This window comes from Antechinus flavipes, chromosome 3 (genome assembly GCF_016432865.1).
Source record: "Antechinus flavipes isolate AdamAnt ecotype Samford, QLD, Australia chromosome 3, AdamAnt_v2, whole genome shotgun sequence".
NCBI classification, from domain to species: domain Eukaryota; kingdom Metazoa; phylum Chordata; class Mammalia; order Dasyuromorphia; family Dasyuridae; genus Antechinus; species Antechinus flavipes.
The window spans coordinates 100,921,827-100,949,418 of NC_067400.1; positions in this window are offsets into that span (position 1 = coordinate 100,921,827).

Genomic DNA, 27,592 nt, shown 5'->3' on the forward strand with positions numbered 1-27,592 from the left:
TCCATAGCATTCATATTCCATAACTTATTCAGCCATTCCCCAACTGATGGGCATCCACTCAGTTTCCAGTTTGTTGCCACTACAAAAAGGGCTGCCACAAACATTTTGCACAGGTGGGCCCTTTTCCCTCTTTTATGATCTCTTTGGTATGCAGACCCAAATTTAGATCTTTTTATTTCAAATCTAATGTACTTTCCCCTACCTACCTTATTGTTGTTCCCTTTCTGCAACTGTGCTGGTGAATGTTTAATAACTTATTGCAAAAAAAGTATGCATGACACATTTTAAAATTTAATCACCATTACTTTCTTAAGTCCAGTTAATCAACAAACAAATTAAGCCCTAACTTATACTATTTGTTAATTTCTGAGGCATAAATGCTTACAATGAGAATTTAACTATCCCTTCTCATGAGCTGGTACAAGCTGTATCTAGTAAACCACCAGCTGGGTCTTATGATAATGGGAGTTTATTGCTCATTGCTTGCTGTTCTGAGGCTGGATTTTTCACAGGAGAGCCCTATGGAAATGGCTAATTTCAAGGCAAAGATCTGTGGTCCAAGTTTTATAGGTCTCTCTAAGCCATTGGCCCACCCACTGGAACAACTAGGTTCTTTCTCTTAATGCTTTTTACTCCAGTACAAAAGACTTGTGTTTAATTTACATGTTGCCCTTATTTAATCAAGAGGTCTACATATATACCTTCATAAGCAAAATCATCAATTGGGCAGGCCATTGGTGCAGCAAGGATGACACCCGCCCATACAGAAAACATGAGAACTTAGCTTCTGAAACAATGTCTATTGAAAGCGTATAACCATGTGCCTTTCCTATTCTCATATAAAATACTCAGAGTTCAAGGGTACTTGTGTGCCTGAAAAGAGGAGCAATAAGCTGCTTATTTTTTTTTTTTACTGTGAGTCAGCTCTTAACATTCATATTGAAAATAATTTTCTGTGTTTCATTTAGACAAAGTACAATAGGGACAAGTGGTAATTTTGCTGTTAAATGTAGACATGTTTATACAGTGTTTTAGAGTACATGCTGGGTTTTGTAATTGAAAATTATCAAGCCTGATATAAATATCAGAGAAGACAGAAATATCCCATAGATGCAGTGAATGCCATTTTGATCCTATGGAAGCAAATCTATGTATTTTACCTTAGATTTCATATTTAATGTTTGTTCCATCTCTGATTTCTACTTTTGTTAGATTCTTCAAAAGCATAAGTAATTGCATGCTTAGAATCAGTGACCTCTTAAGTTATAAAGGAAATTAAGTGGTGAGTGTGTCTGATATTGATTGGATTGAGAATGAATGACTTCATTGAGATTGAGAGCTGATTGACTTAACTACTTCATCCAACATGGCCAATGACAAAAGGACATGCTCTGTTAGGCAATCATATTCCTCAAATATAATGTTGCTTTGCAAAGACATTAACTCAAGTCTTATGAGGAAATTAAAATGAGTACTGAGGCAGCTGTATTACAAAGTAATCTATGCATTTGCAGGCAGTATGGTATATATATATATATTGTTCTCCCCCCACCCCACAGTGGATTGTCAGATATTTGAAAGCAGAGACTGTTTCATTTTCATCTCTATCTTCAGAGGGTCTTGCATGGTGCTTGGGACATAGTAAGTAATAATTAAACACTTATTGATTTGAATTGGATCTAAGATTTGTGGAATGTGATTTTTAAGGGATTTGCATTTTGGCGCAAAAAGTATCTCTCTTTTTTTTGGTTTTGGAATGTTAGCAGATGATTTGATTTGGTCTTGGTCGTAGTTGAGGAGTAATTATTTCCTTTTTCATTTTTGCTTCTAAATCAGTTACTCCCCAAATGAATGACATAGGCCATAAGATCTATGTGTACTGTTATATTACTCTATCATGTGGAAGAAAGGAAAAATAAAAACTTTTAATCCAGTAACTGAGGACAGGCAGTAGTAAATGAGAGGGAAATGATTAATTTAGAGGATAATGAGGAGTTTAAGGATTATGGCAGCCAGGGCTGTTTCAAGGCATTAGGAATGGTAAGCATGGAAAAGAGACTTGGTGGTAATGTGATAAGAAGCTTCAAGAATTTGAAGTATTGTTATAAGCAAGAGGAAATATAGTTCTGTTTGGTCTCCAAGAGCAGAACCAGGAGTAATGAAGAAAATGCGAAAAAAGTCAAATTTCCCTTTGACATAAAGAAAACTTTCCAACAATTAAATCTATTCAAAAGTTGAATCAGCTACTTTCGGAAGTAGTGGGTTCATCTTTACTATACATCTGCAGGGAAGGCTGGGTGAGGTCAAAAAAGGGTGTTGTTAAGGGGAATCTAGGTAAGGGCTGAACATGATGACTTCTTGGGGTATTTCCTATTCTGAGATTATGTGATTATGTGACAGAGTTTAATTCTAAGATAAAAGAAAAGATGAACAGGCAGTGTGTACCAATAAGTTTAGCAGAATTGAAACAGTTTTTTAGGTAAAGTCTTTGAGTTCAACTCAGTGAGCTGGTAGGAAAAAGAGAATTCCTTTGTGAACTAAATACTAAGAGACAACAAATCTCTGTGTACTTCTGACTCACTAAATAACCATAATATCTAAATAGTTTCTAGCACTGGTACTTTTCCCAGAAGTAACTAAACATTATTTAACATTATAAGACTCTACTTGGTGTTTTAAAAGTATTTTCCACTAAATGTTTAGAAAAAAGAAACAACTTTGCTTCCTAAAGTTCTCTGCTCCCTGTTTATTCTTTGTTTTGACAAAGAGAAGCAAGTTAAAAAAGACATATCCTACACAATTTCCACCATTGACTTAATTACTAACAGTTATCGCAAAGAACGTTTGTCTGTCTATTTTAGTGTTTGGGTGTCTTGCTTCACAATACTTTTGTTTAATTGCATTTTTAATGCGCCTGTTTCCCTCTCTGTTGTCAATTAGGCTTAGTTTTAAATACAAGTGTAGGAAAGGCAGAGGCTGAAATAATTAATGTAACATTGCTTGCTAGTCACCTCAATCTCCTTTTGGTGATTGGTTTTTGCCTGGCAGTGGTGTCTCCACATGGCTTGTTTCTTTCTTGAAGATGTTGGCAGGTTAGACAGGATAGTTAAGCATTCATTCTCTTAAAAGGAACTTGTCATATGGAAGTATGGTTATGAAGCATAGTTCAACTGAAGAATGTTATGGAAAAGCTATTATGTTATTTATTAACTAACATTAAAAATGAGGACAGCAGAATAAAGGAGTATTGTTCAACATTGTTAATTTAGGATCTCATGCTTCTAATATCAAGGCAGAAAGCTCATTGCTGCCATGGAACAAAAACCAAAATGGAAAAAAACCCAATTACTAGCTGTTTGATCTTGGGAATTTTAATTTTATGCGATTCATTTTCTTCATCTGTAAAATGTGGATAATCAAACTGACATTGCCTACCATTGGAGTGATCATGAAGCACCAATGTGATAACATACAAAGTTTTTGTAACTAGAAAGTACAATTTATATATAACTTGTAATTGTAGCTAAAATAAAAAGGAGGTCATAGGATCATAGAACTTTAGATTGAAGAGGAGTTTAGAAATAATTTGATTTTATATCTTCATTTTATCTATGAAAAAACTAAAAATGAGAATAGCTAAATGAATTGTCCAAGACTATATAGTAGTTTATTTTATTTTATTTATTTTTTTATTATGGCTTTTTATTGACAGAACATATGCATGGGTAATTTTTCAACATTGACCCTTACAATCATTTCTGCTCCATCTTTTCCCTTCCTCTACCCTCTCCCTTAGACGGTAGACAGTCTCATACATGTTAAACATGTTAAAGTATATCTAAAATACAACATATGTATTTTATTTTATTTATTTATTTATACAGTTCTCTTGTTGCACAAGAAAAATCAGATTTAGAAAGGTAAAAATAACCTGGGAAGAAAAACAAAAATGCAAGCAGTCCCTACTTATTTCCCAGTGTGCTTTCGCTGAGTGTAGCTGGTTCTGTTCATCATTGATCAATTGGATCTGAATTGAATTCTCAAGTTGCTGAAGATAATCACTTCCATCAGAATTGGTCATCATAAGGTATTGTTGTTTAAGTGTATAATGATCTCCTGGTTCTGCTCATTTCACCTTAGGATCAGTCTCTCCAAGGAGGAACTTTCTTGACGCTGTGCCTGGCTTAGCCATCCCCATCTGTGAACAAATGCAGACCTTTTCTGGGGATTTTCGGGATTATCTTCTGTTGGTAATGTATTGTACTTCTAATATTCATGTATTTTGACAGTCAAGCACTAATTCCTAGGCTTTTCATAAAAGAAGTAGTCTGAGGGTAAAGAAGAGATTAGGAGATGCCTCTCCTCCATCTTGGATCCACCCCCAACTATATAGTTAATATCAGGATTCTAATCTAGGCCCTTTGAATTCAAATCTGATCTTTCTACTATATTACATTGTCCTTATCATAGAGAATGTGAGGAATTTATTATGTTGATCTCAATGAATCATTTTCAGTAATAAAATTTTCAGAGGAAAACTTTCCAAAGTAGAAATCATGCAGTACAGATAAAGCAATTTCAACTATTTCTGTGGTCTAAGACATAAGGAATGGTTTAAGGCCTAAGGAATGGTCTAAGACACAAAGCAGCAACTCAATGAAATAATATCAAAGAACTAATTCCTAAATCCAAACTCTCATTCAAGATTTCCTCTCCCACAAGCTAGCACACTCTAGTAGGCTTGTATAAGTTTACTTCCAGCTCTGCCCCAGAACTCAGCTTTGCATTCTCCCCATCTCTCTGTACTGCAGAAAACCAAAGCATAAGAAACATGCTCTGATTGGGACTGTGGTATGGAAAGAATTGTTAATAAATAACAATCTCTTGGAAAATGGCTAAATGGGATGGTGGTGGTGGTTGATAGAGCCAAGATGGCAGAGAAAAGGCAGCAAATCTCTTGACCTCTCCCCAAATCTTCTCTGCACACCTTTGTATAATGTCTTAAAACAATTCCTGAAGCAGCAAAACACACACAAGGACAAGGTGAAATGATTTTCCAGCCAAGGACAATTTAGAAGGTCAGCAGAAAAAGTCTGTTGCATCTGGGTGAGAGTGGAGAACAATCTAGAGAAACACAGACCCAGGCCCCAGAAAACCAGGAGTAGACCTTGGGAGCCACTGAATCAGTGTGGTGACAGCTGATTCCATACTTCTCAGCTGTCAGCCCATAAGCCATAAGGAGGTTGAACAACTCTTTGCTATCCCTGAGGCAGAGTCCGGTTGTTTTGCTCATACTCAGATCCAGATGACAGTCCTGGGTGGATGTACAGTATGAGGAAGAGTGAGGACCTTTGCCACAGTTCCAGGGCAGAAAAGAGTGCTTGTGGCCAGGAAAGTTGTAAACACATCTCTCCTAAGATCATGCCTCCCTGCTGAACTGAAAACATAGGTTCCTAGAAATATCTGTGGGAACAGCTGCACAAACTTCCGGAAGTTTAGAACAGTGCATCCTTCATTCTGGAATCAGAGCTCTACTTTAATAAAGTAGTAAAAATGGGCTGGAGAAAATGAGCAAACAGAAAAAAATTTGACTATAGAAAGTTATTATGATGACAAGGGAGATGAAACACACATATTTAGAAGAAGGTAATTAAGTCAAAGCTCTTACACCCAAAGCCTCCAAGAAAAATATAAATTGGTTTTAGGCCATGGACAAACTCAAAAAGGGTTTTGAAAATCAAATAAGAAAGGTAGAGGAAAAATTTGGAAGAGAAATGAGAACAATGCAGTGAAAAAAGAGTTTAGTAAAGATTACAAAAAATTACTGAAGAGAATAATGTCTTAAAAAAGAAAGTGGGCTAAATGTAAAAAGAGCTATAAAATACCCATGAGGAGAATAATGCATTAAAAAGAAGACTTGACCAAATGGCAAAAGAGGCATTAAAAATTCACTAAGAAATAAAAAAATTCCTTAAAAGAAGAATTGGCCAAATTTAAAAGAAGGTACAAAAGCTCACTGAAGAAAATAATTCCTTAAAAAATAGAATTGAACAAATGGAAGCTAATGACATTATGAGAAGTCAAGAAACAATAAAGAAAACCCAAAAGGATAAAAAAAAATAGACAATGGGAAATATTTCATCAGAAAAACAATTGAAATTATATTTTCAGAAATATAATTTTTAAATTATGGCTCCAATCAAAAGAAGAGCCTAGATATCATCTTTCAAGAAATTATCAAGGAAAAATTTCCCTGATATTCTAGAATCAGAGGATAAAAAAGAAATTGAAGGAATCCATTGATCACCTCTTAAAAGTAATCTCAAGATAAAAACTCCCAGGAATATTATAACCAAATTCCAGAGCTTTCAGTCAAGGAAAGAATATTGCAAGCAGCCAGATAGAAATTATTCAAGTATCATGGAGCTACAGTCAGGATAACACAATATTTAACAACTTCTATATTAAATGATCAGAAGGCTTGGGATATGATATTTCAGAGGGCATAGGAGCTAGATTTAAAATTAGGAATTACCTATTCAACAAAAATGTGTATGATTTTTCAGGGGGAAAATGAATATTCATTAAAATAGAGAACTTTCTTGATGAAACAACCAGAGCTGAATAGAAAAATAGACTTTCAAATACAAGATCCAAGAGAATCATCAAAAAGTAAACAGGAAAGGGAAATTCTAAGAGGCTTAATAAGGTTAAATTATTTACATTCCTACATAGGAAGATATTTGTAACTCATAAAATTTTTCTTATTATTAAAATAGTTAGAAAGACTACATATAGATAGCACAGGTGTGATTTGAATATGAAAAGATGACATCTAAAAAAATAGAATTAAGTGGTAAGAAGGAATTATTGAGTTAAAGAGAAAATGAAAAATAGAATGGGGTAAATTATCACACATAAAAGGGGGAAGAAAAGCTTTTATATGGAAAGTAAGAGGGGAGGAGAGGGAGAAATGATTGAACCTTATTATCATCAGAACTAGCTCAAAGAAATGGAATCTCTCCATTTATTCCAAATGCCTTTGGAATATCTCCTTTAAAATTACCTCATTTCATTTCAAGTTGTACAAGATAACTAGTTTTTAACAAATAGGCACTTTAGCTGTTATTCAGTCATTATAGTTATGTTTGACTCTTTGTGATCCCATTGACAAGAGCTTTCTGATCAAAAATAGTTTGCTATTTCCTTTTCTAGCTCATTTGACAGAGGAGAAAACTGATACAAACAGGATTAAGTGACTTTCCCAGGGTCATACAGTTAGTTTCTGAGGCCAGATTTGAACTCAGATAATCCTGATTCCAGGTCTGATGCTCTATCCACTGTGCCACCTAGCTGCTCATTTATATTTATATTTATAGTCCATATTTAAAAGTGAGATGTAGTTTTTAAAAAAAAAACTATATATAACTATATGACTATAACTATATGTATAACTAAAATTATAGCCTTTTTAATTTTAGTTTTACTGTATTTTTTTTTATGTAGGTGATATTTTTCTTCAAGAAGAAGTTTCAGATTTTTGGAGCTTTGAGAATTTTCCAAATATAACTCAGTCTACCCTTTGCTACCTAGAGATTTGTCATCATGCAGTATTTTTCTAAATTTCACTAATTCAATGAAATGCATTTCATTGAATTCATTCTCTACATGCTGGTTTTAATCCATTTAGTTTTTCTTGTGTGAATTGTTTGCCTGATCTCTTGAGTAGCCATAGATTTCATTAAAGATGCTCTTTAAGCTCCTTGATTTTTTAATGATTGGTACAAGTTTGTTCTTTTCAAGAACATTTGGAAGATCACTAACTCTAAGGAATCTTTTTTTTATTTGGACTCCATGCAGGATAATGTACTTGTCAGTAGTGAATGCCTTTGGTGAATAAAATCATAAATCCTCTTTTTAATACTGATATTCTTCTCTTGATTTAATATGGCCATAGTCTGCTACAATGGCTTTTTCACTGATCTTGTGAGGTTTTGGTGATAAAAATTAATATTCTTTTGGGCAGAGTACCCACAGAAAGAGAAAGGAAGAGAAGGGAAGGGAAGGAAAAGAAAGCAAAAGAAAGGAAGAAAAAAAGATGGAAGAAATCAAATAAGTTGTGCAGCACTTAATGGGGTAGCTCATACTCAGAGGTTATTTTTCCTTCATTCTTGAAGGTAACTATGATAACAGAGAGGTGGTGCCATGACATGCAAATGAATTGGATTTAAGTGAGAGAAGGCTGTGCAAAGTCATTTTATATAGCTAGCTAATATCAGAAGCAGGACCTGAGACCAAATTTTCCTGTCTCCAACACAGCCCTCTATCATTAAACAATATTTTCTTTCTAAGTGAAAAAAAAACATACAAACAACAACTCAAACAAAAAAAATTATCCAAGAAATACATTGTGGAAAAAGGCTATGAAATATTCATGTAGCAAAAATAAGGAGGAGGTAATAGGTGTTTAAACTGAGAATTGCGAAGATTGTAACTCTCACAAACACTGCAAAATGCAAAAACATCTTGAAGAAGACCTTTAGAATTTTGGATGATCTTCTATGGATGATTTCTAGGATTTGGTTAAGAGTAGCACAGGAGGAAATGTGGATGGATTTCAAGGCTCCACTGGATAGAGTGCCGTATGGATCCAATAAAATATATTTATAATGTACATTCCTTCACACCTTCCTATGGCTATAGAAAGCTGTTGGGATCCTTACAAAGTGTTAAGTCATTAGAATTGATAGAGACAATAATTATCTATAATTATCTAATTTAGCATGGTTCAGTATGATTGTTCTGATCCTACAAGGAGATGTTATGGGCCAGAACTTGAAACAGGTACTAAGTGGAATTGAGGAGACAATGTTTAAATCTAGTTTAGAATTGATTTAATCCTACAACAAATAATGGTTTCCCAGTGATGTAATGATTGGTGTTACTCAGTGTACAGCATATAAGCAAGAAGCTCTCAGGGCCAGGGACAGAAGCCACTCTTGGAGGCGGAGACAGAGTCATTCCATATTCCACCTTTGTGCTGGCTGGAGACATTCGGAGGAAGCTAGGGGCTGAAGCTCAAGACTTTGAAGTACGCAATAAAGGACTGGATTTTAACTCCTGGCTGCATTTGAAGTTAGTATTACTTTGAACTGAAACTAAGGCTGCCTCCAGAAACCTCCCCAAGAAACCTGCTCCCAGAGAGAATGATTATATTATAAAAAAGAAGAAGAACAGAAAGCATGTTGGCTTTGCATAATGCAGCTAATTTAAAGTAATGCTTAGATATATTTCAATCTTTAGATTCCTATTTGTACTCAATTTTTATTAAGATTATAAATTAACTTTGTGGAGGCATCATAGGAATTAATAAGAACAGAAAACAATTGCTGGGCTAGCTTGTGTTATGAGAAGTTACTTGTATCTGTATGTATTTACTGTTCTACTGCAGAATATTTGAAAGATGATGTTTTGAACTGTTGTCTAAAAATTTAACCAAGCAGCTCATAAACACAGCAATTTTGGGGATTTGGAGTAGGAGCAAAGTTGTATTCATCTATTTTAAAAAAAGAAAAAATGTCCATTGCTTTAGGACATGCCTTGGAAAAAACCAGAAGTGTTCTTAGTTCTGCTGTCATTGCAGTAGCTGTCGACTTTAACAAACACCCACTTGGGAGATGTGCTGACATCAGTGATGTTGATTGCAAGCAAAGACAGTTCCTTATGCAAAGGTGCTGTGTTCTCTAAGTTGTTAAACGGAAATAAACTTGTCTATTTCAGCTCCACTCAAAAACAGGGGGAAAAAATCAATGTTTGGAACAACAACCAACTTCCTTAACCACAGTTTGTTAAATTCTATTGAGGTTAGCCAAATTAAAAACCCAGGTATTGTTCAAATTAATTGGGAATGACTAGGGTCATGTTTCTTATCCAAGTAAGTTGATTTGCCAGAGGAAGTTTCTAGGGCACATCTTTTCATTGTTGATAGTTTCTAAAGGTCCTTAAGAAGGAAGGAATTCATAATCTTTCTCAGAAGAATTTGACATCATTAGTGTGATAGCTGCTGCTTTTCTTTAATTAAACTTCTTTTACTAGAAAAAGATTGAGCCTTTAGAACATCATACATTAGAAAAGTTAATGAGATTAATGATAGTTTTATTATTTAATATATGGAGTAAATAATAAGGGGGTACTGATACACTAGACTTTTCTTGGTAATAAGAAAAATGAACTGGAGATAATATAGTAAATAAACTTTAGCTACCATATCCTGTGATTCATTAATTATCACTAAAATTTGGCAAGATGGCACTCATAACTAGTAAGCAATTCTGGAAGACTACCTTATTTGAAAGGAACAATGTGTATGAGTTTGTGTGTGTGTGTGTTTATGTATTTGTAGAAGAAAGATATTTAGAGGTGGAATATAATTGCACATTAAATAAGATAGTCAAGTGAATAAATCCAGGAATCATGGTGGTAGCATTTGTGTGAAGGTCAGTAAAAGTGGAAATAGAAGTTAACAGTAGTACCTCAGGACTCATCTGCTTTGAAATTCACCAAATTTGGTATATGATGCATTTTGATAAGAAAAAATATGTTTCAGCACTTGGTGCTTGCTCAGCATTGTAACACTTGGTTGTTGTCTTGGCTGAGCTGAATATATAGTTTCCTGGCTCCTCAAACAGTAGTATGGGAAAGGGATTAGGATGACCAGCATTCTCAGCAAGAGGGGAAGGAGCAGGAGAGATGACTCAAACTACAATGGCTGGAGTCCAGGCAGAGGTAGTTTGAGTGGTGGCAGAGGATACAGGAATCCTGAAAGCCCTGAGTCCCAAGCAGCCACCAAAGCCTTGAGCAGAGAAGGGTGGGGGAATCATAGCTTCCACCTCTACATCCAGGCTCTCCATCCAAGGAAACTAAGGTGGAGAGGAAGTATAAAGGTGGTGTTTTCTCTCATAAAGTAAGTTGGGTCAAGAAAGGAGGAGCAAGTGCTGGGTTGGACTGACTTGTTTCTCCTTAGCTGATAGCCCTACTTGTCCCTTTGGGGAATTGGGTGGGGAAGGATGGTTAGGCTGTGTACTGGAGATGTTCTCCTTATGGAACAAAATTAATTCACTTCTTGTCATGCCTTCTGGAATCAAATATACCAAGTACCAAAGTACTATTGTATATTATCAATAAAATATTAAAAGATGAGAATTTAAGGAGTTGATCCTCAGCTTGAATGGAGGATTGGTTTAGAAGCAAAGGGGAACTTCAATTTTCCAAATATCTTTTGCAACTATTTCCTTCCTCCAAATTTACCTGATTTCATTCTATAAAAAGAAAGAGGAACCAATAATGAGGATTTCTAATTTGGATGTGACTCTCATCAATACATTTTAATTTTGTTTGAAAATGTTGTAAACCTTAAAGGAAAGTCACTACTCCATCCTAATAGGGGAGAGAAAAATTGAATATCATCTCACAAGGACCTTAGATTTGGGGAGAGCAGATTTCAAAAAGTTCAAAAAAGATGTTACATTTAATCTATGGACTATACTTCTATTGAACAAATAGAAAGTGGTAATAATACTAGTAGTACAGATAGAGCACTAGCCCCGAAATCAGGAGAATCTGAGTTCAAATCCAGCTTCAAACTCATAATACCTACTAGCTGTGTGACCTTGGATAAGTCACTTAACACCAATTACCTTGACAAAAAAAGCACCAAAAAAAAATTTAAAAAATATGGATGCACAAATGTGTGAGTACACAAAGAATTCAAAGACCTGATTAGATTTTAACTAGGCACAGAGAAGGAACTAAGGCAAGTCAGAGATGATTAATACAAAGGATTAATATAAATACTGATAAGAATAATTAGGAGCGCTTAATGTTATGCAGTTTTCCAATATCCCTTTTTAAATATAGACCCAGAACAGAACATGTTGTTCTCATTGTTCTTTAAACAAAGTAGAGTATAACTAGAATAGAAGACCCATACCTGTATACCTGTATACTCAGTATAAAATCATATGAATATCTTTGACTCACATTGAGCTTGAAATCCATTAAAACTCTCAGATCATGTTCAGACAAATTCCTGTCTAGTTATGGCTCTACCATTTTTTAAACTTGTGATGATTTTTTGAAGCCAAGTGTAAGAGAATGTATTTATTTATCCCCATTAAATTTCATATTAGCAGATTTAGGCTAATGTTCTAAAATATTTAAAAGCACATATTCCAAGGTATTGAAATATGATTACTGAGAAACTTATTGAGAATCATGGTGAACGGAAAACTAGAGAAGAGAAAATGGAAAAGAGTGAATTTTTTTTGAAAGAGACTGAAGTATACAAATTTTTGGACTTTTATTCCTGCTAAGAGTCTAAAATGAATTATTAAAAGGATTATTACTGACCATTTAGAAAAGAAAATGAATACAAAGAATTGGCATAGTTAAATAAAAAAAATGCTAGACTAACAATTTCCCTTTTTTTGGGAGGCTACTTGATTGTTGGATCAATGGAAAGCAGTGAATTTAGTTTACCTAGATTTTAGCAAAGCATTTCATAAAAGTCTCTCATGCTTTTCTGGTTCAGAGATATGGCCTGGATAATAGTCCACTTAAATGAATTTGGAACTGGTTGACTGGCTGAACCTAGAGACAAGTAATTAATGATTCAATATCACCTTGAAAGAAATTCTCTAGTGAAGTGTTCCAGGGATCTGTGCTTGTCCTAGTTTTGGATTCCATTTTAATCATTGACTTAAAGGCACAGATAGCACACTTAACAAGTTTGTGAAGACAGAAAATGTCAGGATCTACAATGTTTTAAATATTTTAGAACATTAGCCTAAATCTGCTAATATGAAATTTAATGGGGATAAATAAATACATTCTCTTACACTTGGCTTCAAAAAATCATCACAAGTTAAAAAAAATGGTAGAGCCATAACTAGATAGGAATTTGTCTGAACATGATCTTAGAGTTTTAATGGATTTCAAGCTCAATGTGAGTCAAAGATATTCATATGATTTTATACTGAGTATACAGGTATACAGGTATGGATCTTCTATTCTAGTTATACTCTACTTTGTTTAAAGAACAATGAGAACAATATGTTCTGTTCTGGGTCTATATTTAAAAAGGGATATTGGAAAACTGCATAACAATCAGAAGAAGGATATCAGGATGGTGAAGGATTTTGAGATAATTCCATGTGGAAGAAGCCTGGAGATGCAGAGACTTCAAGAAACTCATAGTCTATTGTAGGAGACAGCATAAAAATAATTATAAATAAACAAAATTGAAAGTAATCTCAGAGGGAGAGCATATAGATTAAAGAAAACTGGGAAAGACTTTTCACAGAAGGTGGGACTTTAACTGAGACTTGAAGGAAACCAGGAAAGCCAGAAGTTTCCAAAGACTATTTGGGAATAGTCATACACTTGGAACTAAGAATGGAGTGACCTATGTGAAGAATAGCAAGGAAGCTGATAACACTGGATTGAGACGGGAAGAAGAAGATTAAAACAATGTTTGAATGTAAAAGTGAGGAGGCAAAAATTGTCTCAAGTTAAGAAGAAACTTATTGATTATCACACGTAGTAGATACATATCTATACATACATACACACATGTACATATAGAGGTAGCCCATGTAAATTTCCCCTAAATCTTCCCAATTTTTATATCTTTTTTCAAACAAGTCTAGCATCTTCTCTTTACCAATTATTGTTCCCCAGTAGTAATAATATTAATTACAAATCCTTTTTTGTCCATTGTTTTCCAGACCATACAGAGGTCTTCTGTACAAACAATCCTGCAGTTAACCAGCAATTCTATTGTCTTATTTTTCTATTTTGTAACCTTGTGAGTTGGCCCAAATGATTTCCCATTATTACAAATTTCTGTTATACTCATACACAAAAGGAGCCAAGTTATACAAAGTGCTTTGTAAAACTTAAAGTTCCATAAAACATCAATGAACTTTACAGAGGAATTTGGCCCAGGAGCTCTAAAGAATTAAATTCTTTAGCTATACAAATAATTCCAGGGAAAAAAAGGGGAGATGTCTAAAGAGAATGATCTGATATATTGGAAACGCGTTAATGTAAAATTTTGAAATATATGTATAAAAGTTGAAAAGCAAGACCATATAAGACAATGAAAATAAGAGAAAAATGATTCTCTATGAAGAGTTATAGGAATACTAAAGCTCAGACTAATTGAAAGGGAAAGCCAGTCTTTGTTATAATATAAAGAACTCAGAGGAAAAGTATGATCCTAAGTTCTAAAATTCTATAGAGATATGGTACAAGAAATGATGGATAGAGTACAAAATTTTTAATCATAAAGAGATCTATTCAAATCCTGACATGGGAATTTACTAGTTGTGTGACTATTTATTGGATTTGATTTGTACTAAAGATAAAAAAGGGCTTTTTTTTTTTTTTTTTTTTTTACTGTTAGGAGCAAAAGAAAAGTCTAAGAAGGACATGGGCATTGTTTAGAGTGAATGTAATGATGATAGATTATGGAGAGAAATCAGGACGAGTCAATTTTCATTTTGCTTCTGATTTCTTACACTTGCAGAGCAAAGAAGCTTTAGACTAAGACTAGGATGAAAAATATTAGTTACAAAATATTTTATTGTCAATTAAAATATTAATTACATTAAAGTAAGGGCATGATAATAGATCATCTAAATATCCTTACTGTATTCAAATCACTCTTGCCAAGTGACCTATATTCCAGAATGTTTATAGGCTCAAGTCCCTACTGGATCTGTCTTCTCCATTTTTAAGGGGCAGCCTCTAGGACATCAGTTTTATTTAACTACTTAAAATGGATTAGCTTTTACAAGTAGAAATTTACTTCAAAGACACAGCCAGAACAAACATGTAAACATTTTCTCAAACCCCATAGGGTCATAATTTACTTGTATGTCACTTCAGGACTCTGGTAGGAATGGATAAGGGAAATTAGGCTTGAAATTTAACTCCATTTCTACATAACATTTGTCTCACAAAGTTCATGCCTAGATCTGACACGATTGCCTGAGGAGCCTATATCTCAGCTATTCCTGGGCTGGCATCCTGAATGTAATTCCCTAAGACTGTTACTTGTTTCTCAAGGCATTAAATCTATTCTGACTTTTAAACCTGGACCCTGTATAAGGAGATGCTGAGTAATCATCTGGGTCTTACAAACTCACAAAGTCATAGACACCTTTTCTTTCACCGATCCTGAGCTTTCCCAAGAGTGATGGGGCAAAGAGACTATAAATGAAGTTAAGACTCTTTGAATGTTTCCACAGCCTTTCAAAGATCCTTTTCAACACATGATTAGGCAATCAAAACTAATTAGAAATTGTCTATATATGCTCCCTTCCAAGGAACTTCCCTTATACATCATTGCAATTTTTGTAGAAGTAGTTTCTTATTGTTTTCTACTCAAAGGAATATAAACTAAAAGGTCCTCAACATGCTGGAGACACCCATTACACGAGATTAAAATATTCTTTTTGGATAAAGTCAAGGCAGGTTATTTAGTGTAATGTTACAGATAGTTTCCCTAGATTTTGGAAGATATTTGCGAAAATCTTTCAAACTCTCTGGACAATGTAGAGAGATATGTCCTAGACTATGATACAGTGAAGCGTATTCAGAATTGGTTGAACAACTAAATGCAAAGAATAATAATTAATGAATTAATTTCAAAAAATGCACGTGTTGTTATAAATGGATTCTAATCGACCCAATTGAACTCTAAGGTAACTTCAAACTGAAAGAATCTTTGAAAGGTCTGAGGAAAGGCTGGTTCATGATAATCTTTAATATGAGAGCCTTGATGGCTCAACTATCAGATAAATGAGCCACACAAATGAATATTCCACCATCCAACTCTCCATGGGGACCATTGGAATAGCCAGCCCTATCTGAAGCTTGTAATGCTGAGGTTGAAAAAACTATCTATGAAACACTGTAGAGACCAGGTCTGTAAAGTTGTCTTTTATTTAGATGCTGGTGTGATTTGCCATTTCTTTCTCCAATGCAAAGTTGAGTTGTAATCATCATTAAAAATACTACCTCTATTTTTATTACAACTACTGTTACTACTACTGCTGCTTCTGCTACCACTATCACTGCTACTGCTGCTTTTGCTGCATTAGTTTGAAAAACATCTTATCAATATTTATTTTATCCTCATCATAATTTTGGGAAGCAGGAACTGTTATCATTTCCATTTTACAAATATATAGATTGAGGCAGACAAAAGTTAAGTAATTTGCCCAGAATCATAATGTTAGTGAATTTTGAGGCAGGATTTTAATTCAGGAATTCCTAGCTTCTGAAGAAAAAAGTTTTAGCATGTTGTTAAGTAAGGAAGGATAGAATTCATTTGATGAATCTCATAGCTAATTCCTGCTTATGTTACTATTGGAATGATCAAAGCCATACTTTAGAAAGGATTTTTCTTTTCCTTTTTTGTGTCATGAACTTCTTTGGTACTCTGGAGAAGCTTGTGGATCCCTTCTTAGAAGATTTTTAAAAGCATAAAATAAAATTCATAGGATTTTTCATTCATAAGGAAAACCAATTATATCAAAATACTTAAAAATAACAAATTTACAGATCCTAAGTTAAGGACACCTATTCTAGAGCCATGTTGATTTGCAGGCATCATTTATCTCTCCTTGAAATGCAAGCTTCTTGAGCACAATGATCATGTTTTATTTTTCTAGAATTATGCTTGCAAGTAGACACCGATGAGTAAAATATTTGTTTGAATGGAAGAGAAGGAAAATTTTCATATAAATGGAAGAGAAGGAAACTGAGGTTAAAAAAGACCTGACTTTTTGCTACAATTCTGTCATTAGTTAACTTTATGAATAGGATAACTTTTGAAAGATCACTTGAAGAAGAAATTAAAGGCACACAATAGAGAGAATAGAGGAATAATCCAGGTACTGACAAATCTGGAAGTGCATTTAAGGTTTGCTTACATTCACTCTTTTGTCTCAAAACAACACTCTGAAATAGGAATGAAGAAACTGAAGCTAACATAAGCAAAAGGACCAGCCCACTCTCATACAGCTAGAAGAGATATATTTCGAAACAGGAACTAAATGAAAATGGCTAACATCCGAATCTCAAATAGGACAGAATCTATTAATTTTAGGACAATAGGTTTAGAGTTTGAAGAGAATTTGACATAATCTAATCTAATCCTCATTCTAAAAGTCTGAGGTCTCACTGGTAGTAAATAGCAAGGGTAAGCTTTGAGTCCTAGACCTCTGTCTTTATATACAGCCTTCTTCCCTGCTTCTAAGAAAAACACCATCTCCCTCAGGAGCTGGATAAAACAGTGAGAAAATACTTAGAGATCAACATGCAACATAACAGGTGCATCCATCAAACCACTAATCACTCTACTCTAGCAAAATTTCATGTAGATGATAAGACATATAAATGCAAGAAAAAAGTCATGGGGAATTTGTTTAATATACAGATCTCAAGATAATAGAAACTGAGCCCCAAGGTTGTACACCAGCCAAACTCCAACATAAACAACTAAGCAAAGAAAAATACTTTTCCTTTTTTAAAGTTAAAAAAAAAAGACTGTACATTTTTCAAGGCAAATGGAATGTCAACCAGTAATAACTTTGTTTTTGAAACATTAAGGCCAACTGATTTGCATTTGTTCATTGTGAAATGAAAATAGAATTTTTCAATTTGTCATGAACAGGACAATAAATCTTTATGTCACCCTCATGGCAGTGATCTACAATGCCGTGTCAGGTAATAACATCTGATAGTGGACAGATGCAAATAGAGAAGTGTACAAGGCAGAAGAGAAACCCTTGTGGGCTCCCAGTAATAAAGTCTTGGAAATGGAACAAGGGTTTCAGAATTTAAAAGTACATGAACAATAGACTATTCAGTGTAATGGAAAATGTGACTTGGAGTAATGGTTTAAAACTAAAACACAAAGTTAAGAGAATCAGATTTTGAGTAATAAGAAAAATGACAATTGCTGGAAAGGCAGCAGACCAAATTCCAGAATTAGGGCCATAATTACTTAAAAGAACCCAACAACTCGAAAACTATTTGAGTATACATTTTTTAAATTCTGGATTAATACCTAGTAATAAATGAGATGATTATAAAACTGGCCAGAAGCACCAGTGGACATATTACCTTTCTTTAAGTTATACTGGGATCCAGAAATGTGTGTGTGTGTGTGTGTGTGTGTGTGTAAATCTCTTTGTGATAGCACTGGACCAGAATAAATCCAGTCAGTTGTGACTAAATGGAATTGGGTCTAGCTAGAGGATAAGTTAAATCGGCTCACCTGGTTTAGCAAATGTGTATGATTGGCAGACAGACGGTGTTATTTCATTTCCCATGCCAACAGATGCGGCTGGCAAGGAGAAACCTGTGATTTGAACAGATTGAAGTGGACAAATAGCATTGAATTTAGCCCTATCTTGTCATCTCCATGCTCCTTCTGCTTTTTGTACACAAGCCAAATGGCATTAATGGAGAGTACAACCACATGTGCTGCTCTTTAGGCAGCAGGCATGTGGGAAGCAGCAGCTCACACTGCTACTTTGTCATTTGATGTGAGGCTATTAGTGTCATTGATCTGGCTTCTTTTTTTCTAGACCCGCTTGGGGTAGGTAAGGCCAAGTGTGCTAATGCTCTAAAAGTGACTCTAAGTACTGACCATAATTTTAATCATCTCTTATATTTCCCCCACTCTAGCTAGGAGTGCCCTTGGACTCTCTTCATCTTGTAAACTGAATTTAAGCGATGACCTACAGAGTTTCTTACTGACTGATTTCAAATGCGTGTTAAGAAGGCTGGTTTTGATGGAGTCTGTGTGAAGTTGTGGTGAACCAGAATCTTCTCTGGACCTTATTGAATTTCCTGTTATTTTTGTTGTACTTGCTGAAAATTACCTATTTCATGGGCAGTGATAAGCTGGAGAATTTCAGGGTTTTTCAAAGGCTGAAATATTCTCTTTCCTCTTTCAATTTTCTATAAAATATCTTAGAAATGAGTTCATGAATATAAATCAATCACGTTTTCCCCATTATTTGGGGAAAAAGGGGCATCAAACAGATTTTTCTGAGTCCCCATATTTCTCTCAAAGGTATTTTTAAAAGTATTTGATTGTGTGAATGGTCCTATGAGGCTATGACTTAGGGGTTCTAACAGATTTAGTTCTCTGTTCCTTTCTCTGTCACTCCCTTTCCTCTGCTTCTTATTCTTACTTTTCTTTAAACTTTTCCTAATTATCTGTCTCTCTGGATAGAATATTAGGAATTGAGTCTTAGCTAACAGTGAGTTGCTACCATATTTAAGAGGCTGGAGTTGTTCTCAATCAGTGCTGGCATGGTAGAGATGTTTGCTATATCTGGACATACCGAGGCTAAAATACTTACCTTTTTCTTATTGAGATATATAACTTTTTTAGAATACTCTTACATCAGTGTGACCCACTTATAGGAAGGTCTTCTACATTCAGTCTTCTACAGAAACATTGTTTTTCTCTCAAAAACAGCATTTTTTCACAAATGGAAACCCACAGAAATTCAAGATTTTAAAGAGATTTTTAAATGACATATCTTTAAAATAACTTCAGAAGCAGAACCCATGTTTAACCAGAAAAGGGTGAAACTAAATACTTGTCTGATTGATTCTGTTTAGAATAAGAACCACATTCTCCAGGAATGTAGAGTTCATGTTCAACATGAATGTTTTGATGTGAACAAAAGAGGGTACTCAGGAGAATCACCAGACTTGTGTGGTTCTCAGAGAGCTGGCTACTTATATTCCCCAGCTCTCTATCTTTTGTGTTAGCAATAGTCTAGGGGTATAATCATTTTGGGATTATTCACTTAGTTTCTTGGCTCATCCCCCTTCACAGGGAATTCCATTGCCCTTTGTGCTTATTTCAATGAAGTCACAATGATATATCATAATAGAATTGATCACACAAACCTGATTTAATCACATGTAGTAATTTATTCATAACCATAATCAAATATAGAAAAACAACAGTCATATGGGCTACATACCTATGGTTGCTTCAAGATGTCACTATCCTTCACCAAAATATAAGCTTGTCTGAAGCTCAGGAGTTTGGAGAAGAAAGTTTAAGTATAAATTCAGACCACTTCAAGAGCTTTTGCAAGTGTCCCAAGCACTATTCCATTTAACTTTGTAAGGGTCAATGTCCATTAATTTGAGGGAACCTGACACCCAGCACAATGATTCCTCCTTTGGCAACTTTTCCTTATTTAATAATTTGACACCGAAAGTAACCTATCTTATTACTATTTCTTGACATGACTGGTTCAGCATTTTGATGTCTGTTTATCCATAGTATTGCAGTGGACTAGGTTAAATGGACAGTCCTTCTATGTCTATTATTCCTCAGTTTTGTTCTTGAACTCCTTTCCATATCACTTTCTTCACTGTCCCTTAGTTATTTTTTTACATTTATTGGTGATATGTGTATAGTTTTCTTTCTTTAATCTAGCTATAAGGCTATATTTGGCTAATAAAAAGAGCATGATAAATGTTTTTCTTCTCTTTTTCAGGATAATTTGTATAGTCAATAAATAAACATTTATTAGGTTTCTACTAATTTATTAGGTTTCTGAGGATTCAAATAAAGGCACTTTTTGCCCTGAAGGAGCCAACATGTTGGGAGAGCGAACATGTAGACAACTATGTTTAAATAAACTATATACAGGACAAATTGGAAATAATCAATAAAGGAAAGGCACTAAAATTAAAATAAGTAAAATCATTACCTGGAGAAAATAAGATTTTAGTGGGGCTTCATGGAAGCCAGGAAAGTTAAGAAGTATAGAGGAAACTGGGAAGGATTCCAGGCATAGGAGACAACCAATAAAAATATCCAGACTTAGGAACTGAAATTTGTTGTTTGAGAACAGTAGCAAGGAGAGTATCATTAGAGTGTAGAATACATGGGATGGAGATTGGAGGTGTGAAGTATAAGTGGAAAGTAAAGGCAGGTTATGAAGAGCTTTAAGTGTCAATCAGAAAATTTTATATTTGATGATAGAATTATAGGAAGTTACTTGAGTAGGGGGTAGCATTATAAGACCTGAACTTGAGGAAGATCACATTGACAATGGAATGAAGGATGGACTGAAGTGGGGAAAAATGTATGGCAGGAAAATGAACCAGCAGGCTTTTGCAATAGTCCTGATGTGAATTGATGGGAGCGTATACTAGGATGATGGCTCTAGCACTGTGAAAGGAAAGAAGGTATATAATGTCACTTAATTATTCTATAAAAGTTTGATAACATTCTCCCGAAAATTTATCTTCCAAGAGTTTTTTCTTTAGCAGTTGCTTTATAGCTAGTTCAATTTCCTTTTCTAAATTTGGATTATTTAAGGTCTCTAGTTGGTGTTTTGTTAATTTGATCTTTATCACTTTTCATATCCTTTTCCGTGGCAGTTGAAGGTTAGTTCCTCCCTCCTCTTTCAACCCATTCTTCCTTTCTGTTTCCAACAATAGATACATTTCCACAACAGTAAGCATGGCAAAGAGGAGGTGAGTGGGATCAAGAACAAAGAAAATGAGTGTTACATAATCTCCTTGAAAACAGAGGCTATATGTCATTTTTTTTTTGTCCTTGCTCACAGTAGGCATTTAGTAAATTCTTGTTGAATTGAATTGAAATATATTTGGTATAGTTTTCTTGTTCTGTTGTGGTGAAAGAAATTAGAAAAGAGAAGAAAAAGGGAGGAATATAGTAATCTTCAAATACTTAAAATTCTGTTATATATAGGAGAAAGATTATTTTTATTCTGCTTGGCCCTATGGGGCATAACAAAGAACAATGGTGTAAATTGGAAAAAGGAAGGGTTTAGCTTGATGTCATTCTTAAGCATTAGAATTATCCCCAAAATGAATATAATACTTTGGAAGATAGTAAATTTCCCTTCATTGAAAATCCTTATGAAATAATAGGATACTCACTTGGGGATAAAGCAATATTAATTTAGGTATGGATTTGACTAGATGACCTTTGAGTTCAAAGTTCCAACTCTGAGATTCTATGACTTTGTAGATGCATAGAAATGATTTTATGACTTCTTGGAATCTCTTCCAGGCCCATATTTTTTTTTTTAAATAGAGAAACAGTCTTTAATACTAGAATAATTCCCAGTATCTTAAAAAATACAATTTCTGAAGGTACTGGAAACCTGGAAATGAAAATGGATTCATTATAATACATTTTGAATTTCTGTTGAGGTGTAGAACAAAAAAATGGAAACTAAAGTTAAATCATTTGGGGATTGCTTACAAGGGCTGCAGAGCTCTAAAGCTCTTACAGCTTTACTGATGAAAGACAATATGATTTCTCACACGAGAAAGAAAACTTTAGAAAACCAGAGGATTTGAGGCTTTAACTGAAGGATGTGGTTGAAGACAGAATTGTTCGTTTTTCTTTTAGTCCATTTAAAGTGAGAGGAGAACATTTTAAGTCTTTTCAAACCTTCCTAGACTAGAGTTATAGTTGCTCACAACTGCTTTTGAAAGCTTTTCAGGAACAAAGACACTTCCTATTGCATCCCTGCTATTTTGGCAGCTGCCAAAGAAATGATTTGTACCTACCAGGCTAGAAATAGGAACCCCTCTTATAAGAGAATAGCAACATTTTTGAGCTTCATGAGCTCGATGTTGAGAAACACTCTAAAGAAGGAAACTATAATGAGCCATGATGATGATTTCTGCATGTAACTCAAGTGCTTGAAAGAAATTTCTATCTTTGTCAGCTGGTTTATTTCAGAAATAGTTTGATTTTGTGATATTATTGTTGGTGGGGGACTTCATTATCTGAGGGAGATCTGTGTGATTGGATTCTGCTGGCCATTTTCCTTTGTTCTTTTGTGTAAAGAAATTCTCTGAAACTATTTAAACATGCCTAAGTATCAAAACCAAAAAGTTTTTTTTTTTTTTTTGACTTTTACTTTGAGTTCCTATGGATGAAAATTTTAAAGATTTTTTTTCCTCCTCTTGCCATGGTGATTACTTTGAATATGGATTAAAATATTTGATTCAAAAGTTCTTTCTTAAAGAGATTTTTAATTTCATTGGTATCTCACCCTTCCTTTTGTTGGTGGGCAGAATTTAGAACTACCCTGTGGTGCAGTTGGTGCATGTCTTTTTGCTTAATTCTTCCAAATCTCTTCCCAATGTATCAATTTAAGGAGCAAATCCTTCTTTCCACATAAGTCTTTAAGAAAAGAGAAGTGGCACATCAGGAATTGATAACAATTTCTTAGGAAGATTTATACATACAAAATATATTTCCCATCTAGTTTTTAATCCAAAGGTATATTTATTTTTTAAAACTTTAAAATGGATATCGTTATGTTAATTAACATTTACTTAGAGCTTATAATTTACTGTTAAAACAAAGAATCAAAAATGGTTTCTCCTTAGTTGGATTAAAATTTAATTTAAACTTTCAAACTGAAACAAGGTAAAAGCCTCATCCTACATAGGCTTTATATCTAAGGAATACCTATGATTTATATGCTATTAATTGGTGCTATTATTAATCTAAGCAGTTTTTGTAGTGAGGTAACACCTCTCCTTTACAAACTAGAATAACTTAACTGTAGAAATATATAGAAATATCAACCACAGTTGTTGACCAAACAATTCAGCAAGCATTTATTAATCACCCACTAAATTTGATATGTCACATTGATTGATCTGCTGTCTCTGTCTCTGCACTGGTTTTTCCACAATCCTGATATTCATTCCCTCCTCACTTTTTACTTGTAGAACTCCTAACTTCTTCAAAGCTCAGCTCATAATTTTGTCTTCTACATAAAGCTTTTCTGTATACACCCAAATGCTAACCTTTCAAAACTACTTTTGATTTATTCTATATACACTTATCTATTTATGTGTATCATCTCTCCTGATAGAATAAAAACTCTTTGAGGGCAGGGAATGTTCCATTTTTATTGTGGTATCCTCAGTGCCTTTAACATGATTTAGTAGTTGCCTGATCAATGCTTTTGATTGAATTGCAGGGCATTGTGCCAGTCACTAAAAGCTGTAGTTCTTGGTATATAGTAAGTGCTTAATAAATGCTTGTTGACTTGTTGACATCACAATCATCAGAGCAATGATTCTTTAGTTGACAAAGTAGTGCCTGAGTTGGAACCAAGAATACGGGAAAAAAATTTCTTTTTTAGTTAACAATAGAACATGAAAAGTCCATTTCAGTTGTATTGGGCAATGTAGACATAAAAAGTGAAGAATAGGATATATTGTTTCTCCCAATATTTCTTACAAATCTTAATGAATAATGTACTTTGTTATTGTTGATGAATACAATCTAGTTCCTTTATCAGGTATTTTAAAACTGTCTTCAAGGATCTTTGGATTTAAGATAATTTAGAGTAATTCAATTAAATGTTATATAATTAAGAAGTAGATGTAACTTGGAGGGGTCATATTCTCATTATATAATGAGAGCTGAAATTGTCATTAGAAATCTAATGCAACCCATTCTCCTTATTTGATTGTTGGTATATGTTATTTTGGAAATGGCAGTAACTACCAGTTTTTAAAGGATATAGATATATAGCTTGATGGGATATAAGGAATCATTTAGTCTAAGCCTCTTATACATGAGTAAAATGTAGTCCATGGAAATTATGTGAATTACCTAAAAACACAATACCTAGGTATTCAGTGGTAGAAAAAGGATTTAAGGTCAGGTGCTGGGAATCTAAGTTCTCCACTCCTTTCATGGCACCAAACTGCCATAAATCTGGGAATGTAAACACCTAAAAAAATTATTATAGTTGATACAGAATTTTGTATATTTGAGAAAAGCAATAGAATAGACTGAATCTTTAAAAAAAAAATTTTGAAGTGAACATAGCTTTCAAGGAAGAAAGGAAAGCATAGTTGAATATAAAGTGTGATTTATGATTTCTGTCAGTCTTGCACATGTAATTCTGTATTTGTTTTGAAGACTCCAACCTATCTTGTGCAACAGTGTCAGATTAATCTTTGTGATAAATATCTTAGAGAATTAGAAAATATAGTCCTTTGTGAGGTCTGAGGGAGAACATTGTTATAGATTTGGATATCAAGGAAGATTTCCTGACTGAGGTAGCATTTGATTTGTTTTTTAAAAGGAGGGAAGGCATTAGTAATTAAATAGATAAAGAAAGGGGAGGGATGAAATTTGAGACAATAGGAGACAGTGTGAGTAAATGAACAGATAAGAGAACATGTAGGGTATTCTTAAGAGTAAAGAATAATTTTGTTTAGGGCATAGAGAATGGGAATAGTGAGATATGTCTATATAGTTATGACTGATTTAGATTACATAGAGTTTTGGATGATTGGCTGTAAAGACTCTATTTCATGACATAAGTATTCCAAAAATTATGTAAATTCTAAAAATGATGTAAAATGAAAATGATATAAAATGGGATAAATCAGGTTAATTCATGGGGAAAAGTTAAAAATCTAGATATAGACTAATCTTTGAATATTCAAGGGTTTAGATATTCTATGGTCTAGGGATTTAATCTTAATAGAAAATATTTGTTAACAGTTGGTTGCTAGTTATTTGTTAAGGCTGTTGAAGATAATGTAGATGTTTTAAAAATTTCCATTCTTTTTATTTGATTGTTGGTATATGTTATTTTGGAAATGGCAGTAACTACCAGTTTTTAAAGGATATAGATATATAGCTTGATGGGATATAAGGAATCATTTAGTCTAAGCCTCTTATACATGAGTAAAATGTAGTCCATGGAAATTATGTGAATTACCTAAAAACACAATACCTAGGTATTCAGTGGTAGAAAAAGGATTTAAGGTCAGGTGCTGGGAATCTAAGTTCTCCACTCCTTTCATGGCACCAAACTGCCATAAATCTGGGAATGTAAACACCTAAAAAAATTATTATAGTTGATACAGAATTTTGTATATTTGAGAAAAGCAATAGAATAGACTGAATCTTTAAAAAAAAAATTTTGAAGTGAACATAGCTTTCAAGGAAGAAAGGAAAGCATAGTTGAATATAAAGTGTGATTTATGATTTCTGTCAGTCTTGCACATGTAATTCTGTATTTGTTTTGAAGACTCCAACCTATCTTGTGCAACAGTGTCAGATTAATCTTTGTGATAAATATCTTAGAGAATTAGAAAATATAGTCCTTTGTGAGGTCTGAGGGAGAACATTGTTATAGATTTGGATATCAAGGAAGATTTCCTGACTGAGGTAGCATTTGATTTGTTTTTTAAAAGGAGGGAAGGCATTAGTAATTAAATAGATAAAGAAAGGGGAGGGATGAAATTTGAGACAATAGGAGACAGTGTGAGTAAATGAACAGATAAGAGAACATGTAGGGTATTCTTAAGAGTAAAGAATAATTTTGTTTAGGACATAGAGAATGGGAATAGTGAGATATGTCTATATAGTTATGACTGATTTAGATTACATAGAGTTTTGGATGATTGGCTGTAAAGACTCTATTTCATGACATAAGTATTCCAAAAATTATGTAAATTCTAAAAATGATGTAAAATGAAAATGATATAAAATGGGATAAATCAGGTTAATTCATGGGGAAAAGTTAAAAATCTAGATATAGACTAATCTTTGAATATTCAAGGGTTTAGATATTCTATGGTCTAGGGATTTAATCTTAATAGAAAATATTTGTTAACAGTTGGTTGCTAGTTATTTGTTAAGGCTGTTGAAGATAATGTAGATGTTTTAAAAATTTCCATTCTTTTTATTCTGTGATGCCATTATTATACATTTTTCATAGCCTTTTAAAAAAATAAGCACATATTTTAATACAACGATATACAAATATAAAGACATTTTCCATTTTTATCAATTGAAAGAAGCTAAAGTATTTAAAAAAAATTCTTTATTTGAAATTTACCAGCTTCTATCTCAATCTCTTTGTCAAGTTGTTCTGCACTTTTGGGTAGATACAGTTATATTCTCAACAAGATATAGAGATTACAAATCGACTAGTCAGACATGTGAATGAGGTAGGAACTTATTCTCCCCATAGATCCTCTATTTAAAGGAATGCTTTCTAGTTGTCAGGCAAAAATAAAACTTCTTGTTTTAAACTTTTGTTAAAGGTGCATATATTTTAAGCATATGAAGTGTGGTCTTCTTGATTTCATACAAATTAAAAAAGAAAAAAAATATAAGTGTCTTTTTTGAGGCTAAAAGATAAGGGATATAGCATCAATACATCACCAAGTTCCCCAAAGTCATATTTTGTTGTCTATTTACATTTTTTAAAACAGAAATTATGTCTATTTAATTTATCAGAGTTGTGAGGGTTGAAGGGGGGGATAAGGTTGGAGACAAAGGGAAACCAATAGAAATAATCGATTTAGATTTTCAAAAGGTCTTTGACAAGAGTCTTCATGAAAGATTATTACAAAGAACCAAATCATTACTTTCTTAAGAGTGACAGCTTTATAGTGGATAGAGCAGTAGCTTAAAGACAGAAGGAAAAAAAAAGATAAGGAT